The 15486-nt window shown below is 51.1% G+C and overlaps 1 protein-coding gene across 4 annotated transcripts in view; it reads left to right on the top strand.

Annotated features, from left to right (window-relative positions):
* Positions 1 to 752: 752 nt before the first annotated feature.
* The window catches only part of Alpl (alkaline phosphatase, biomineralization associated), a 53877-nt gene continuing 39143 nt past the window's right edge, over positions 753 to 15486 (top strand). The window contains exon 1 of one of the 4 annotated variants that reach the window (XM_021160331.1): positions 753 to 895. The gene's annotated coding sequence lies outside the window, so the exon portion shown is untranslated. Of the gene's footprint in view, positions 896 to 11337; positions 11719 to 14753; positions 14822 to 14874; positions 14899 to 15486 lie in introns of those variants that run through there. The other 3 variants (XM_021160338.2, XM_021160332.2, XM_021160336.2) reach the window with 3 other exon arrangements.

Below are 15486 nucleotides of genomic sequence, written 5' to 3'. Positions count from 1 at the left end.
CTAGCTCTCAGGGGAAGGGAGGTGGTGGCCCTTGGGGAACTGGATGAGGCCCACCGGCACCTAGCGGTTGCCTTTCCTTGTTTCCTGTGCATGTTCCAAACACGGTCTCTTATAACTCCCCCAATAACGTGAAGCAAGAAAAACCAGGGGATAGTGTCTGCGGGTTATTGAGCCCTGGCCAGTCCCCCGAGGTCACCAGAGCAGGCTTGTGGGCCTAGACAGTCTGGCTCCACTGCCTGGGAAGTGGTCTGCCCCGGGCAGGTCCTGGGGCTTCTGGCTGGGACAGACAGAATGTCCTGAGTCCCTGTTTCTGCAGACATTAGGGAGAGAGGGCCCTGCCCAAGGGATCTCCCTCTGCTTCCTACTGATTTAGCTAAGAGCAAAAAAGAAAATGGATAGGAAAGGGGTAAGGGTGTGAGGCTCAGAGGTGCACATGGTGACGGACAACGATGTGTAGGCAGAAAGACGCACAGAGAAAAGGAGCCAGGTGGGTTCACAGACGCGCAGGGTCAGGCACAGGAAGACAACCATCGAGGGACAAAATCTCCTACAGAGAAATCAAACCTAAAGACAAGCCAGCTGCACCCTGAAGCCAGGATGAGTCGCAGGGAAAGAGAGGGGCAAGGCGGGCTACTCTGCCTGTTGCAGCCTTACGGGCCGGGTCGAGCGCCACGCTCCCGGCAGGGGGCGCCCTGGCAACGCAGAGGCACCCGCCTGGGGCTCGGGGTGCGGGCCGGGGGCGGGGCGGCCGGGGGCGGGGAGGCCGGCGGGTGCTCGGCCCTGCCGCCTTCATAAGCAGGCGGGGGAGGTGGCCGCCAGAGTACGCTCCCGCCACTGCGCTCCTTAGGGCTGCCGCTCGCTAGCCGGAACAGACCCTCCCCACGAGTGCCTGCAGGTAAGGAAAACATGCTGCGCCCGCGGCTGGCGTGACTCCCACGCGCGCGCTCCGCCGGTCCCGCAGTGACAGTCCCAGTCACGGTGGGGACACGTGGAAGGTCAGGCTCCCTGGGGACCCACGAGCTCCCGCTCCGGACCCCGCGCGCATCTCTTGGGGCCTGGCAGGATGATGGACGTGGCGCCCGCTGAGCCGCTACCCAGGACCTCACCCTCGTGCTAAGCACCTGCTCCCGGTGCCCACGCGCCTCCGTAGTCCACAGCTGCGCCCTTCGTGGTCCCTTGGCACTCTGTCCCGTTGGTGTCTAAAGTAGTTGGGGAGCAGCTGGAAGAAGGCACGTGCTGCGATCTTTGGCGGGAGAGATCAGAGACCGCGTGCTAGTGTCTGTCTGGGAGTTGGGGAGCCCAGGAAACGGAAGGAGCCTGTGAACGGTTCCAGGCTGTGTGCAGGTGAGAGTGGGGCTGCTGCCTTGCCCAGCGTGGGTAAGAAAGGGTTAAAGGCACAGTCACAGCGGCAGGACCCAAGACGGAGGGAAAAAACCTCATTCTTACCCTCACATTGTCCGTGGTAATCCTTTTCAACACGTAATGGGCCTGAGGAAGGAAGACTTGCAAAGGACTCTGGGGTGTGCCTGTGAATCCTGATTAAAAAGGGAAGCTGGCGCGGCAACTCTGGAGAGATGCTGGCAGTCTGGAGGCTGAGGATCTCTGTGAGTTCGAGGCCACTCTAGCTACCTAGGAAGATTAGGTCTCAAAATCATACACACACACACACACACACACACACACACACACACACACCCCAGAGGGATGATTCTCAGGACTGAAAGAACGTTTGGCTCCAAGAAGAACTCAAAGACCCCCTCAGGCAGCCTCAGATTCCCAGTCTGGTCGAGAATTAGGGCAACTGTTTATTGAATGCCTAGTGTGCGATAAGGACTGCGCTGACACCTGACAGACTACAAATAGGGACAGAGAGTTTTAGACAATGTAGGCAAGTGACATTAGGCATTGAACCCTGTTGCCCATTCTCCACAGCCCAGGAGATGAAGGAGAGCCCCCCCCCCCCAGTACGCCCTTCNCCCTCCAAGCCTCTCTGGTCTCCCCAGTCAGCTCTTTCCTCTCCCACTCCCTGGCCGTCTCCTGTCTTTGCCTCCTTTTCCAGTTCCTGAACTGTCTCTGGTACCCTTAGGGGAGAACACAGCTTCTCAGAAGCCTACTGGTGGAGTGAGACAGGTCTGGGCTGGTTCGCAGCCATGTCAGTGATGGTCCCATCTATATGTTAAGACTACAGTGAATCAAAAGACCCGATAGGCCAGACAGTCAGTGGGTGTCTTCGATCCACACATACTTACCAGGCATCAGTTGTGCCCTAAACTCTGATCGAGGTGCTGAGAGGGGGACAGTAAATAACGACCCCTTTTCCCCACACACCCCATTGAGGCGGACATTGGCATAATACATTCTTTTTAGGCTTTGAAAAATTGAGTGTCACATGGTAGAATGAAGATGACGTAGTTCCCCAAGAAAGGGATCAAGATGTCACACTGTGTCACAGGGAGCAGCCAGTACATAGTACTAACAAGTTGGGGTAAAGCTGTGTGATCTGGACACAGCTCTGGTCTCACGGTGGCTCGGGATTCTCCTTGAGGGCATATAGGAGATGGAAGTCTTTGGTCTGTAGACCCTATTGGTGGGGAGCACGCTGTACAGCCTGCAACATGTTTAGCAGGTTCACATACTTTAGAAAGCAGTGGCTGTCCCTAGCTCCAGTCTCAGCAGAATTTGCATCAGTGTGTACAGGGTTATGTCACTGCCTCTGAACCCTGCGGTCCTGTCAACCACCTTTGCCCAGGCTCTGCCCATTCCTTGATGGGCTGGACAGAGAGGAAGCACTCAGCCTTCCTTACTGTCACTTGGGTGTCCTCCTCCCTCCCGCACACAGCCCGGGAGGGGAGCCTGGAGCTCCCGGCTGGGAATAGCCCAGGAATCTCCTGCCACCCACCTCCACCTCATTGCCCATGCAGCCCAGCACTGGGTCCTTTCCTGTTCTATCCTGCACAGACAGGAGATGTTATCCTTTCTTGCATATGAAGAAACCTCTTGAAGGAACAGTGACCTGCCCTGGGACATCTACAAGCCACTTGGGCATCTGGGGCTGGGCCCAAGTACCTACAATTAGGTTCTGTAATAGGTTCAGTGATGTCCCTGCCAGAGCATATCTGGGCTTCAGGCTTCGGGGCAAGAGAGATGGGGGTGAATCCAGGATGTGGAATCCAGGGGTAGAGTTTGACGTTCTCAGCACGAGGTCTATCTGACTGGGCTTATTAACACAAAAACCCTGGAGCTTGAGGAGAGCCTTGTGGGTAGCGGAGCAGACTGGGCTGAGAACTTGGGCTCAGAATTCTCCACGTGGCCACAGGAATGCTGACTGAGCTCCGGAGCACAACAGCCCATCAACATTGGCACACCAGGGCTGGGCTGTGTGGTATGTTTGTTATTTTGTCACCCCCCCCCCTTTCATATTTCTGGAACGGTTCTAACTTTCAGAATAGAGTGGGAGGCAGTAGATTGACAATTTATTATCTGTCCTGCTGTGTGACCCCAGACAAGCTTCTTTCCTCTCTTCTGTTTCCTCATCTGTGATGTGGGGTAATAAACATGGATACCAGTTGCAGAGGGCCAGCAAGATCACAAGCAGTCTATGAACATTAGGCTCCACCTACATGGATTGTAAAAGAGTTAGTAACTTAAACCAGGCAGTGGTGGCGCACGCCTTTAATCTCAGCGCTTGGGAGGCAGAGGCAGGCGGATCTTTGAGTTTGAGGCCAGCCTGGTCTACAGAGTGAGTTCCAGGACAGCCAGTGCTTTGGTTCCAATTGTCAGCTCTGTGACAGGAAGCAAAATGCCTTCCCTCTCTTGAATGACAACTCATAATCGTCCCCAGCATCATTATTGATGCTCCATGTCCAAAGAACATGCCAGAGTGCTCTCTCTCTATATTTATCTGCCTTCTCATTCCCTCTCTCCACCAACATTTTGTAATTGCTCCCAGAAAAAACCCAGGCTTAAAGTTTTCCATGCTTCAAACCCCAGCCTCGCTGTGGCATGAAATCAATTGTTTGCATTTGATTTAACGTCTCCAATGAAGGGGTAAAATTTGAGCTGAGGGTAGGGGCTGGGGGAGGAGGTGAAGTTAAAGCAGATGTGTTTTTGTTTAACTGGAGGATGGTGGTTAAACTACCCCCCCCCATGTTATTACCATTGCCCCTTTTGAATTCCAGTAACCAAGAGTCGGGTTTCTCTAAAAACTGTGGTGTTCTTTCCTGGCTGGTGTGGACTTGCTCACCCAGTATTATTATTATTACTGCTTTATAGTCATCAGAGGCCACAAACTGCTGGCTGAAGAGGAGACCTCAGAGATGCCTAGAATTGAAGACTGGCCAGGCTCAGACCCTGGCTGTGTCCATTGGTATCTTTGAGGCCCAGAGAGGGAAAACAGCTTGCCCAGAGGCATATAGCATGTTTAGGCTCAGCCTCCTGGCTCTTACACACACACACACACACACACACACACACACACACAGAGGCACGCACGCACGCGCTCATGTGCGCACACAGGTGCCATGACTTGTTGTGTTAGTGTGTTGCTTCCATAGTATGTCGTTAATTTACTATTTATTTATTTATTTATTTATTTATTTATTTATTTATTTATTTGAAACAGGGTCTTATGTAGCCTGGGCTGGCCTTGAAACTTGCTATGTAGCAAAGGATGGCCCTGAATTTTTTTGATCCTCCTGCCTTCACGTCCCAAGTTCAGGAAGTATAGGTGTGTACTTCCAGGCATGTTTTATGAGCTGAGAGTAGAAGCAAGCGCTTCATGCGTATTGGGCAAGCACTGTGCCAACTAAGCCGCATCCTTGGCCTTTGTTTGAAAAGCTGTACCCACTCTGTGGGTGGTGGGAAAGATCTGTCTTGATGAATTACCTGTGTGAGTTTGGACAAGTTACCTCTTCTCTCCAGCCTCAGTTTCCCCATCTGTAAACCAAGATGGCTGAAGAGGAGAGAGAGGATGGAATTTCCTGAAACTTGGAATGGATATAACTGAGGTCCCTCACCTCTGACCTACTGAGTGTGGAGAGCCCAAAGCCTAGGAGTGGGGCTGGGGAGGGTGGGGTGGGCAGGGGCAGGAGACTTGGCATCTACACTGAGTTAAAAGCTTCAATTTAGTCGCTGGTGTTGTTAAACCCTGGGTGGTTTCATTTTACACAAAAACACTGGTTTCTGGCTTCTCTTGAAAGATCAGAAGATGTAGGCTCTACAGAGCCACGCCCCTGCCTGGCCACAATGGTGGGAGCTGAGCAGCAGCCGCTCTGGTTCCCCAGGCGCTCCCATCCTTGCACGGCCCACTTGCCTCCCAAGCACAGCCAGCTGCCTCTGCGTTTGTAGTTTAGGGGCACAGTTGGAAAGGCATCATATTTGAATGACTATGGATGGCTGGGACCAGCCTGCAGGGGGCTGGGGTGGGATGGAAGCATGGATACAGTGTCGTCCCCCCACCTAGCCTGCTTCTATGGCCTAGATGCATCTCTGAAAGACACTGGCTAGGTGGGAAACCTCTTCCTGCTTCAGGAGAATCTAGGGGCTCCAGCAGTATGGGGACTGGGACATCAATATCTACCTGTAGACATTTAGTCCTCTGGGCCTGCCCAAGACATACCTACGCTCTGGAGCCTGAGCAGCCCAGGGAGAAGGGACTCCGGTGGTGTCCGTCACCTCACCTCATGTCCATGTCACAAGCAGGACCTACGGCCACAGCTCTCATCTTTATCACTTTGCTGGCACACACACACACAAAAAAAGTCTTTGATGACAGGTGGGTGGCAAAGTAGCCTCAGTTGGAGTCTTAGAATTACTGTGGGGTCTGGTGGAGAAATGTGAGGCTCTCAGGGGCACAACCAGGCATGAGCTTCTACGTCTACATGAATAAGCTGTTTGGGGACACAAAGTGAACTTGGGGGACCGCGATTCCCGAGCGTTCTATCAGGCCCCTGTGCCTTGCACTGGGGGGGATTGACATAACACTGTATAAGATCATGCTTCGATCTGCCCTGAGCTCCCATCTCCCAGGGATCCCCGTCCCATTCTCTCCCCTGGCTGCTGAAGAGGCTCAGAGGTTGTGGTCTGGAAGGTCGTTTCTGTGTAGAAAGACCAGAGAGACCCTGTCGTGAGCCCCCCCACCCCAGCCCCTTACTCATCTGTAACCCCAAGCTTTTGTTCTTTTTCTGGTTCTGACAGTCTTACGCGGCCCCAGCTTGTTGGCAATCCTCCTGCCTCAGCCTGCCAAGTACTGTAATTCCATCAACCTCACCTGGGCTTAGGTTTGAGCCTGGTCCTCATCCTCTTGGATGTCTGGTTGGAAGAGTGACGGTCTGTCCTTCGTCTGGTGGTCAGTAGGCTGCTGGGCAGAGGTCTGCCAGCGTTTCATACTGACCTTTAGAAGTCAGTCTGCAAGGGCCAGAGCAAATTACTTTTATTTGGAAAACCCTAAATGCGACCTTTGTAAAGATCTACCCAGTGGGTTTATTTTATTTTATTTGCAGGGCTGGGAATAGGACCCAGACACTCATTCTTGCTCGGCCTGCCCCAGCGGCTGAGTTCTACCCTAGCAGCCGCTGCCTTTCTTTGTCAGTAGCACGTACAGATGCGTCCTCAGAAGAGGCTCTTTCCCTTGGACTCCCCGCATCCTGCTGGCTGCGTTGGCCAAGCCCATCTCCTTCCAGCCTAGCCACAATGGCTGACCTGACGTCTGCTTGGGATTAACACACCTTTGGTGCTAAGTCAAGGCTGTTTCATTGGTGTGTTTGGAGTCCCGCTCCCTCTCCCAGGCTCCTTGCTTCTAGGCATGCTCATTGCTACATTGTGCCTGTCTACTATGAGGTACAGAGACCATCCCCAATGCTATGTCAACTGGGCGTGGTGGCACGGCGAGCCCAGCACACAGAAGTTCAGGGTCATCCTTAGCTATGTCTTAAATTTGGGGCCAACCTGGATTATGTGAATCTGAAGGAAAAAGAAAGGAAGGAAGGAAGGAAGGGAGGGAGGGAGGGAGGGAGGGAGGAAGGAAGGAAGGAAGGAAGGAGGGAGGAAGGAAAGAAACAAAAAAGAAAAATGGCCTGCTGTCAGCCTATAATCCCAGTTACTCAGGAGCTGAGGCAGGAGGATAAATTCAAGGCCTGCCCAGGAAATACATGAGTGCCTGTCTCATAGTGTTGGAACTTAGCTCAAAGAAATGTGAGTCCCCGAGTTAACACACGCCCTCATTCCCCTAGTCCATTGTGTCTCTAACGCTGATGACACATGCGTGTGGTCCTGTGACAGTTCTGGATACTGAGGCCCAGATTCCCTTCACTGAGAAGTGGGAAAGACAACCTACCCATTCAAGTCGCTTCCTTCCCTGAGCCTTGAGTGGTATAAACCGCCTTCCCGGAAGAGCCAGTGGCGTATTTACGTTGAAACAACGAAGTTTAGTAGCTCAGTTTCTGGTGAGCATGGCTATCAAGCGTTCCTTCTTGTAGCTTGTTCAAGCCCTTCTCTCAGATCTTATTTCTTGTAGATAATATTATTTGTGCTTGATCCATCCCTATACCAAATTGTAAGGACTATATTCTGGGCTAGAAGCTGGAACAATTACCTTCAGTGTCTTTATTGTATCTAACTTGCTATTTTGTCTCAGAGACGGTATGTAACTTTCCGAAAGTCACATAGTTCCAAAGTGTGGGCACCGCTGTGCTTAGGTCTCATACCCCATCAGACTAGCGGACTGATTGGAGCTTTGATGTTTGGATGTCAGTCTGCAGAAGACGTCCTGGTAAATATTTTCAGTTGAACCATCTGCCTCTGGGATTTGCAACATAGGGTTGGGGTCCCCAAAAGGAGGGGACCAAGCACCCCGGGGAATTACTTCTACATCAGCATCTGCTCTCCTAGACAAATGACTCTCAGCCTGGTCACACCCCTTCCTGGTCCAGCAGGCCATTGCAGCTCTCGGAGGAATCACCCTTAGCACCCAGAGGGCATGGATCAGCAACTCTGGCTTTGTCCTCTTGTCTTGGTTGTCTCGGTTTCTAGTGTCTTTCCTGCAAAACATCACTATGCAAATGAGATGGGGCCTTAGGACTCTCCTAGTTCCTTGGTGACACAAAGCTGACACGCCTGCTGCCCTGCCCCTGCTCTGCACCTGTGTCAGACATCATTTATCAACCAATGCTCTGTATCTTGCTGAAGTTCCTTCCGCTACAGCATATAGTACGCCAGATAGCCATGAGTCACTAAAAGAGAACTGGCACTCGAGAGGAAAGGACAACACAGAACCAGATTAATTTAGGGATGTCGTAGAAGCAGGGCAGGGCCAGGCGGGGCAGGGCCAGGTGGCACTGGTTCAAATGTCATGGTGCCCCTCAGTCAGAGTGCAGGAAGAACCAACTATGACATTCACTGGCCTGAACTGGCTTTTGGTATGGTGTAAGACCTTTTATGGGGCCACAGCGGGACCCCACACTTAGCCTAAAGAGGATTTCTGGTTTGTGGGCCTGGCAACTGCTATGGTTTAAGTAAGAGGGGTAAAGAGACAAGGGGCTGTTTCACACTTTCCTGGAAAGAGCTGAAGGTTGCCCTCCCCTCCCTAATAACATCAACAGCAGTAACAATAATAGTAACAGAGACGAACACCTACTGTGTGTCTCATCCACCAGCCCCTCTGCTAGCCTTGTTTATATACATCCATGCGGTTAATTATAAGAACAGCCCAGGGCTTTAGCCAAAAAAAAAAAAAAAAAAAAAAACAAAAAAAAAAACGGCTCAGGGGAAGTGCGTTGCTTGAGACTCCAGCTTGCTTCCCGGGCAGGCAGTCCTGGGACAGTCAGGCTCCATGTTAATGCTTCCTGGGTCACCAGTGTCACCAATGAGGTGACGTGCCTGCTGGAATCCAAGACCTCACATGTTCTAAGCATGTGCTCCATTATAAAGCCACAGCTCAGTCTAGGCCTCTCTGTGGATTCACAAGGGGACCACTGAGGCTCAGAGAGGGAGTTTGGTGGGCCAGGGATCACACAGGGAATACTTGGCTTATTCTTTCCGCCTGGGGTGGGGTTGGGGTAGAGGAGTGTTGATTTAACTCGAGTGAGGTTGGGCCTGCCCTGTTTCCTGTATGGATGCATGCCCGATTATTTCAGTCCACCACACAAGATGAATTTGCCACTTTAACATCCTTAGCCTGCCTTCCCAGGCTTTTACCATCAAGTTTTTTTTGGTTTTTGAGACAGGGTTTCTCTGTATAGCCCTGGCTGTCCTGGAACTCACTTTGTAGACCAGGCTGGCCTCGAACTCAGAAATCCTCCTGCCTCTGCCTCTCGAGTGCTGGGATTAAAGGCGTGTGCCACAACACCCAGTTTACCATCAAGTTTTAAAGCCATTTCTCCCCCTCCTCTTCCTCCTTCTCCTCCTCTTCCTCCTCCTCCTCTTCTATTTGGTTTTTGAGACAGGGTCTCACTATGTATCTCTGGCTGATCTGGAACTTGCTATGTAGATCAGGCTGGACTTGAACTCACAGACATTCATCTGTCTCTGCCTCTTGAGTGCTGGAATTAAAGGTATACCACCCACCATACTGGGCCTTACAGACGTGTTCAGTCTACAGCCATAGATTGCTCATGGCGAATAGCTGGGGACAGCTAAGAAAGTGGCCCAAAGTTATGGAACGTTTTGCAGTTAAAAAAAAAAAAAAGTAATTATGGGCCTTTTGAGTGTGAAGTTTTTAGATGACAGTGTCTTATTACAGTGTCAAACGGTTGGTCATGCCTGAAAGTAATGTCTTCATTTAGCAGGAGGGGAAACTGAGGCTCAGAGAGCAGGGCAACTTGCTCGAGATCAGAGTGATTGTTAAAGCCACCCTCAACTTTAAGTCAGGAGCCCAGCCCAAGGCCTTCTCAGGCCCCAGCGTTTTGCTCTGTCCTTCCCTGCCCAGGCTCCCTGCAGGGTGCTCTTCTGGGGCTATGGCCTCTCCAATATTAGGCTAGACCTTGGTCAGAGCTCTCGAGCCTGGTGGGTAAGATCTGTTCTCACAAGGGTGCCTGGCTTAAGTGTGAGCTTTTGGAGGGCAGGGCCCCATAGAGAACACTAAGGAGAGCGAGGGCCTCGAACTTCCAGGCCACACCCCTGGCAGGCTTCCCATAGCCTGCCAGCTCTGCAGCCTAAGGACCTGTGAAGACTTCCATTTACAACCTGAGCCACTCCTGGCTTCAACCTGGCCGCCCTTCTCACTCCATTGTGGCCTTCCTTGCTCTGTCCTTGACATAGGCTCTCCATAGCCCTGGCCTGTCCATTGGAACTTAGAGACAGGAAGATAAAGAGTTTAGGCAAGCAGGGGAGACAGAGCAAGAGTGGTTTGACAAACCAAAAATAGATAGACAGATAGACAGATAGATAGATAGATAGATAGATAGATAGATAGATAATAGATTGATTGATAGATAGATGATAGGTAGATCAATAGATAGATAGATAACAAATAGGTAGGTAGGTAGATAGACAGATGATCGATAGATGGTAGATCAATAGATAGATAGATAAGACAGATAGATAGATAAGATAGATAGTTAGATAGATAGTTAGATAGTTAGATAGATAGATAGATAGATAGATAGATAGATAGATAGATAGATAGTCAGTCCCAGGGATCATTTGCTGAACCCACTTGTACCTGTTCCCTGGTGCATGGTAGGTACTTCATTACGTACTTATTGGATGAATAAATTTTTTTTTTTTGAGACAGGGTTTCTCTGTGTTCCCCTGGATGTCCTGGAACTCACTTTGTAGACCAGGCTGGCCTGGAACTCAGAAATCCGCCTGCCTCTGCCTCCCAAGGGCTGGGATTAAAGGCTTGCGCCACCACTGCCCGGCTGGATGAATAAATATTTGAAGAATAAAATTTCACAGAGATTAATTTTTTTTTGGTTTTGTTGTTTTATTTTAAGATTTATTTATCTATTATTATATCTAAGTACACTGTAGCTGTCTTCAGATGCACCAGAAGAGGGTGTCAGATCTCATTACAGATGGTTGTGAGCCATCATGTGGTGGCTGGGATTTGAACTCAGGACCTTTGGAAGAGCAGTCGGTGCTCTTAACCACTGAGCCATCTCTCCAGCCCCGATTAATTTTTTTTTAAGTGACCTTGTGTGACTTTTGGTCTCGGTTCTCACATACTGATTAACTCCGTCATCGGTCTGCAGAGGAGTAACTGATGTATCCACCTGTGCATGTTTGTTTAAATTATGGCAGATCTGGAACCCACCTTTGTTCTAAGCCTATTAACAGATAGTTATTCATTTATTTCTTGTAACCAAAGCTCAGAGAAATTGAGTACGTATTCTCCAGGTCAGGCAGTGGCTATCGAGTACAAAAACTGGCCATCTGGACTATCCTCAAGGCTGTGTGTAGACTATCCCCAAGGAACACAATATAGGAGCCCTCTCGCTTTTCAGGTCCCTTAATGCAGAGCCCCACCCCAGATTCAAGAGTTCAAATACCAGAGCGTGAGGGTGTGAGGTGTGCACTGCCTCAGACCCTGTAACTCCTCCAAGAGAACACATGCCCAGTCCAGAGCGGAGCACAAGGTGGATCTTGTGACCATCATCGGAACAAGCTGCAGTGGTAGCCCGGGTAGAAGCTGGCAGAGGGAGACCATCTGCAAACCAGGAACGCTGTCGGAAGAGAAAGGACAGAGGTCCTGACGTACTGTCACAGCCGCTCTGACGTGTGGTAGGTGTAGTCACTTAGTGACCCCCTCATTGCCTCTCCTGGGAGGAGGGTTCCTGTTGCCGTCACTATTTTTGCTCACATGTGGGGACTTGGTCAGTCAATGGCAGGTGACTGGTAGGTCTGGGTGTGTACCACAGCTGTTAGGCTATGGCATCTGGAGGATTCAGGGAGCTTCCTGCTGGCTTCCTGGCACCTCACTGGGCTGCCCTCAGGCAGGTAGGTCCAGGTAAGAGCAGAGTCAGGGCTCTGTGTAATAAATACATCAGGAAGGAAGGGGAACAGTACCCTCGATTCCGTGAGGCCCCTCCCTTATATTCTTGGAGGCTGGGTCCAGAGAGATTGTTACAGAAGACAACTGACCTGTCACCTCTCCCTGTCTGGGGCAGACCCAATGCAATGTGCCAGCTTGTAGGTTCCCTGGCACCACCCAGAGCTGACAGTCTGCACTGCCTTGTCTTTAAGCTGGGGGAAGGAAGGTCTGATAGTCTCAAGATGGGTGGGGAGCCCTGCAAGGTGTGTCACACAGGAACCCTGAAATGCCCAGGACTGCAGGGCTGGCCAGCGGTGGTGCTGGGATTCCAACTTACAGTTTGAACTCTTTCTGCTCTGGTTCCTGGGTTAATTTGTATCAGTCTGGACTTGACTTTGGGGAAGAGATACTATGTCTCCCTTGGGAATGTTTGGTGAAGAGCTCCCAACCTGGCTCTCCCTAATCTGTTTATTTTAGTGCTGTGACTCCTGAGAGCTGTCATTCACTAAAGCCCCATACGGTGCAGCCTGCCAAGAGGGCTTGTCTGTGCTTTCTCGGTAGCTTCAAATATCTCCAAGAAGTAGGTTCTAGAATCCCTCTCTTCAAAGGTGAAGGAGCTTGGGAAAGGAAGGGATACCCCCCAAGGCCATGTAGTTCCAGAAATGTTAATCCAAAATTGAAAGATAGCAGCCTGGCTCCAGATTCTGGGCTGGGCTCACTCAGAGCCCCTGGCAAAATCTCTGTGGGCCATATGCCTGCTCTCTTGAACCTGTTGCTTCTTCAGGAGCCAGACCTAAGGGGGACAGGAGTTGAGCAAGCCCCAGGATTAGACTACACAATACCCCAGGGAGTCACTGAACCACCCCCTAACCCAGAGCTGACAGGCAGAGTTTATCTGTTCCCTGGGGCTTCTGGTGGGGAGGGTGGAGACCCGGTAGGGCAATCCTGGTGTCTCTGGGTCAGGGAGAGGCCACTCAGGAGTCTGAGTGGTGGGACTGGCCCAGCCTCCTGCCAGGGTTCTGGCTTTGGGCCTGATTCTGCCTAGTTTCTGTTTCCTGCTTCCAGAGTTTTCCTGGGCTCAGGGAATCTCCCCGCAGTGACTTATGCAAGAGTTTTGCTCTCCAATTTCCTCCTCCTCCCGCTATGGGTTCTCAGGCTGTGCAGGACTGGCTGCCCTGCTTCCCTGCGGTGGGGGAAGGGCACCCTTTTCCCCTGGACAGCTACCCCATTTGAATAACTAAGTGCTTCTCGGTGGCTCTTGGCCAAGCAGGGCTCACAGTGAAGACCTTTGCCAGCCTCTGTGTCCTGTGGTACATTCCAGCTGCCCCGGGTACACTCCAGGGTAAATGTCTGTTCTAGTGGCTGTGGAAGCCTAAGCCCAGAGGGTGCCTGGGACAGAGGTAGCCCTGCTAGGTAGGGCTTTGTCCCTCTCCACTTGGAGTGCTTCTCTGCTAGGTGGAGGAAGAAATTACTGCTGCGGTGACATTTCAACGGCCCCTCAGTGGGTGCCAGTATTCTGGCACCTGTGAATGGAGAGAAGGGAGGAGGAGACTGTAAGAGGACCTTCATTTAGCCAAGCAACAAACATTTATTTTTTATATATTATTAATTTTTACATTTTATTGTATTATTTTATATGCATGGGTGTTTTGCCTGCATGGGTGTCTGTGTACCACATGTATGTCTGGTCCCACAGAAGTCAGAAGAGAAGGCTGGACTCCCCTGGAACTGGAATTACAGTCAGTTGTGGGCCACCACGTCAGTGCTGGGAATTGAACGCAGATCCTCCAGAAGAGCAGTCAGTCAGTGCTCTTAACCAACGAGCCATCTCTCCAGTTCCTAGTTTTAATTTTTGAGACAGAATGTCTCACAGAGACTGGCCTCAAACTCATGCTCTAGCTGACCATGACCTTGAATTCCTGATCCTCCTGCCTCCTCTTCCCTCCTGGGCTCACAGGTGTCCACCACCCACACCTGGTTTATTCAGTGCAGCAGATGGGACGTAGGTCCTTGTACATTCTAGGCAAGTCCTCTACCAGGTGAGGTACATCCACAGACTTGTCTCTAGCCCGGTGCCTGCAAGGCCCTGGGGTAGTATATTCATTGCCAGCAAATGTGGCAGTTCCCATCTCGGGGGAGCTGACCAGGTCCAGCAACCTACACAAAACCAGTGCTTAGGATGGAGGAAACACAAGAGAGGCCACCTAACTGGCCTGTGGCAGTATACGCAGAAAGGGCCCTCAGGGAAGGTGGCTTTTACCCTATAAGTCTGGTTTAGGAGCCACAGTAATGCCTGACTCTGTTTGAGCCCCATCACCTGGGAAAAGACAGAAGAGAAGGTAACAGTTTATAATCAATAGGAGCGGAGGAGAAGGGCTTATTAACGACTAAAGGGTTCCCTGCGCTGGGGACTCTGGAACTGGTGGGGAGTTAGGGGTAGGTTCTGGAGGTGGTGGCCCTTGACCTGGAGAGTGAGCAAGAAGGAGCTCACACAAAGACCTGTATAAAGAGTGTACTGGGAGGTCAAGAGCAAACCCTAAATCATAAGAGGAGAATAGCCGAGGCATAGGGACACAGGCCTATAATCTGGGCATTTCAAGGTGGCAGCCAGAAGGTCAGACGTTCAAGGCCATCCGCAGAGGTTCCATGTGACCCTATCTCAAAATACCTCAGAAATGAAGCAAAGCAAAAGGAAGGGGAAAAGATAAAATGTCAGGGAAGAGAAATTGGCCCAGAGGTCGGGAGGGTGGAGCTAGGGGTGATGTCAGAAAGACGGGTAGGACCTGGAGCACATGTGTGGCTTTTGACCCAGATGGATGGCAGATGGACAGGACCTGCCGGGTGACTGCAGAGGTGAGTGGCCTCCTGCTTGTTGGTGGCCTCTTAACAACAGAGTGGCTTTGGTGGCTCACTGCTCCTGCCCCCTTCAGGTACAGATGGGACAGCAAAGCCCAGGGAGAGAAATGGTCCCCGAAAAGAGAGACCAGACTAAATCTAGGCCTCCTCGCACTTACCAGTCTCTTTCCACACTGCCTCTCTGGGTCAAAATGGCTGCTAAGCATTTAGGGCAAGCCTTGTGCTGGGCAGGTGGAGTGTGGGATTTCGTGACCTGGCTTGGGATCTGTGCAGTGGCTGTACTGAGCCTCAGAAACAGTGAGAACAACGTGGTTATTAACTCTTAGGATTGGTTATTAACTCCTAGGATTAATAACCTAGGATTGGGTCTCTCTGAGCCAGGATGAATGCAGGCTTTTCTTATGTCTGCTTGGCACAGGGCAGATACATGCTGAGGGTCTCTTCCCTTTTCCTTATGGACCAGGGACTCTATGGATAAGTTAATGGCCAACCTATATCCAAGCATTCTTCTCATTGCTCCATAACTGAGTTATGGACAATGCATGGATAAATTCATGCATTAGTTAGGGTTACTATGGTTACTATGTAATGAAACATCAGGACCCAAGGAGTTTGGGGAGGAAAGGGTTTATTTAGGTAACACTTCCACATTGCTGTTCACT

This window comes from Mus caroli, chromosome 4 (assembly GCF_900094665.2).
Source record: "Mus caroli chromosome 4, CAROLI_EIJ_v1.1, whole genome shotgun sequence".
Classification (NCBI taxonomy): domain Eukaryota; kingdom Metazoa; phylum Chordata; class Mammalia; order Rodentia; family Muridae; genus Mus; species Mus caroli.
The sequence above is the reverse complement of the archived record's forward strand: the minus strand, read 5'-3'. Positions and strand labels throughout refer to the sequence as shown.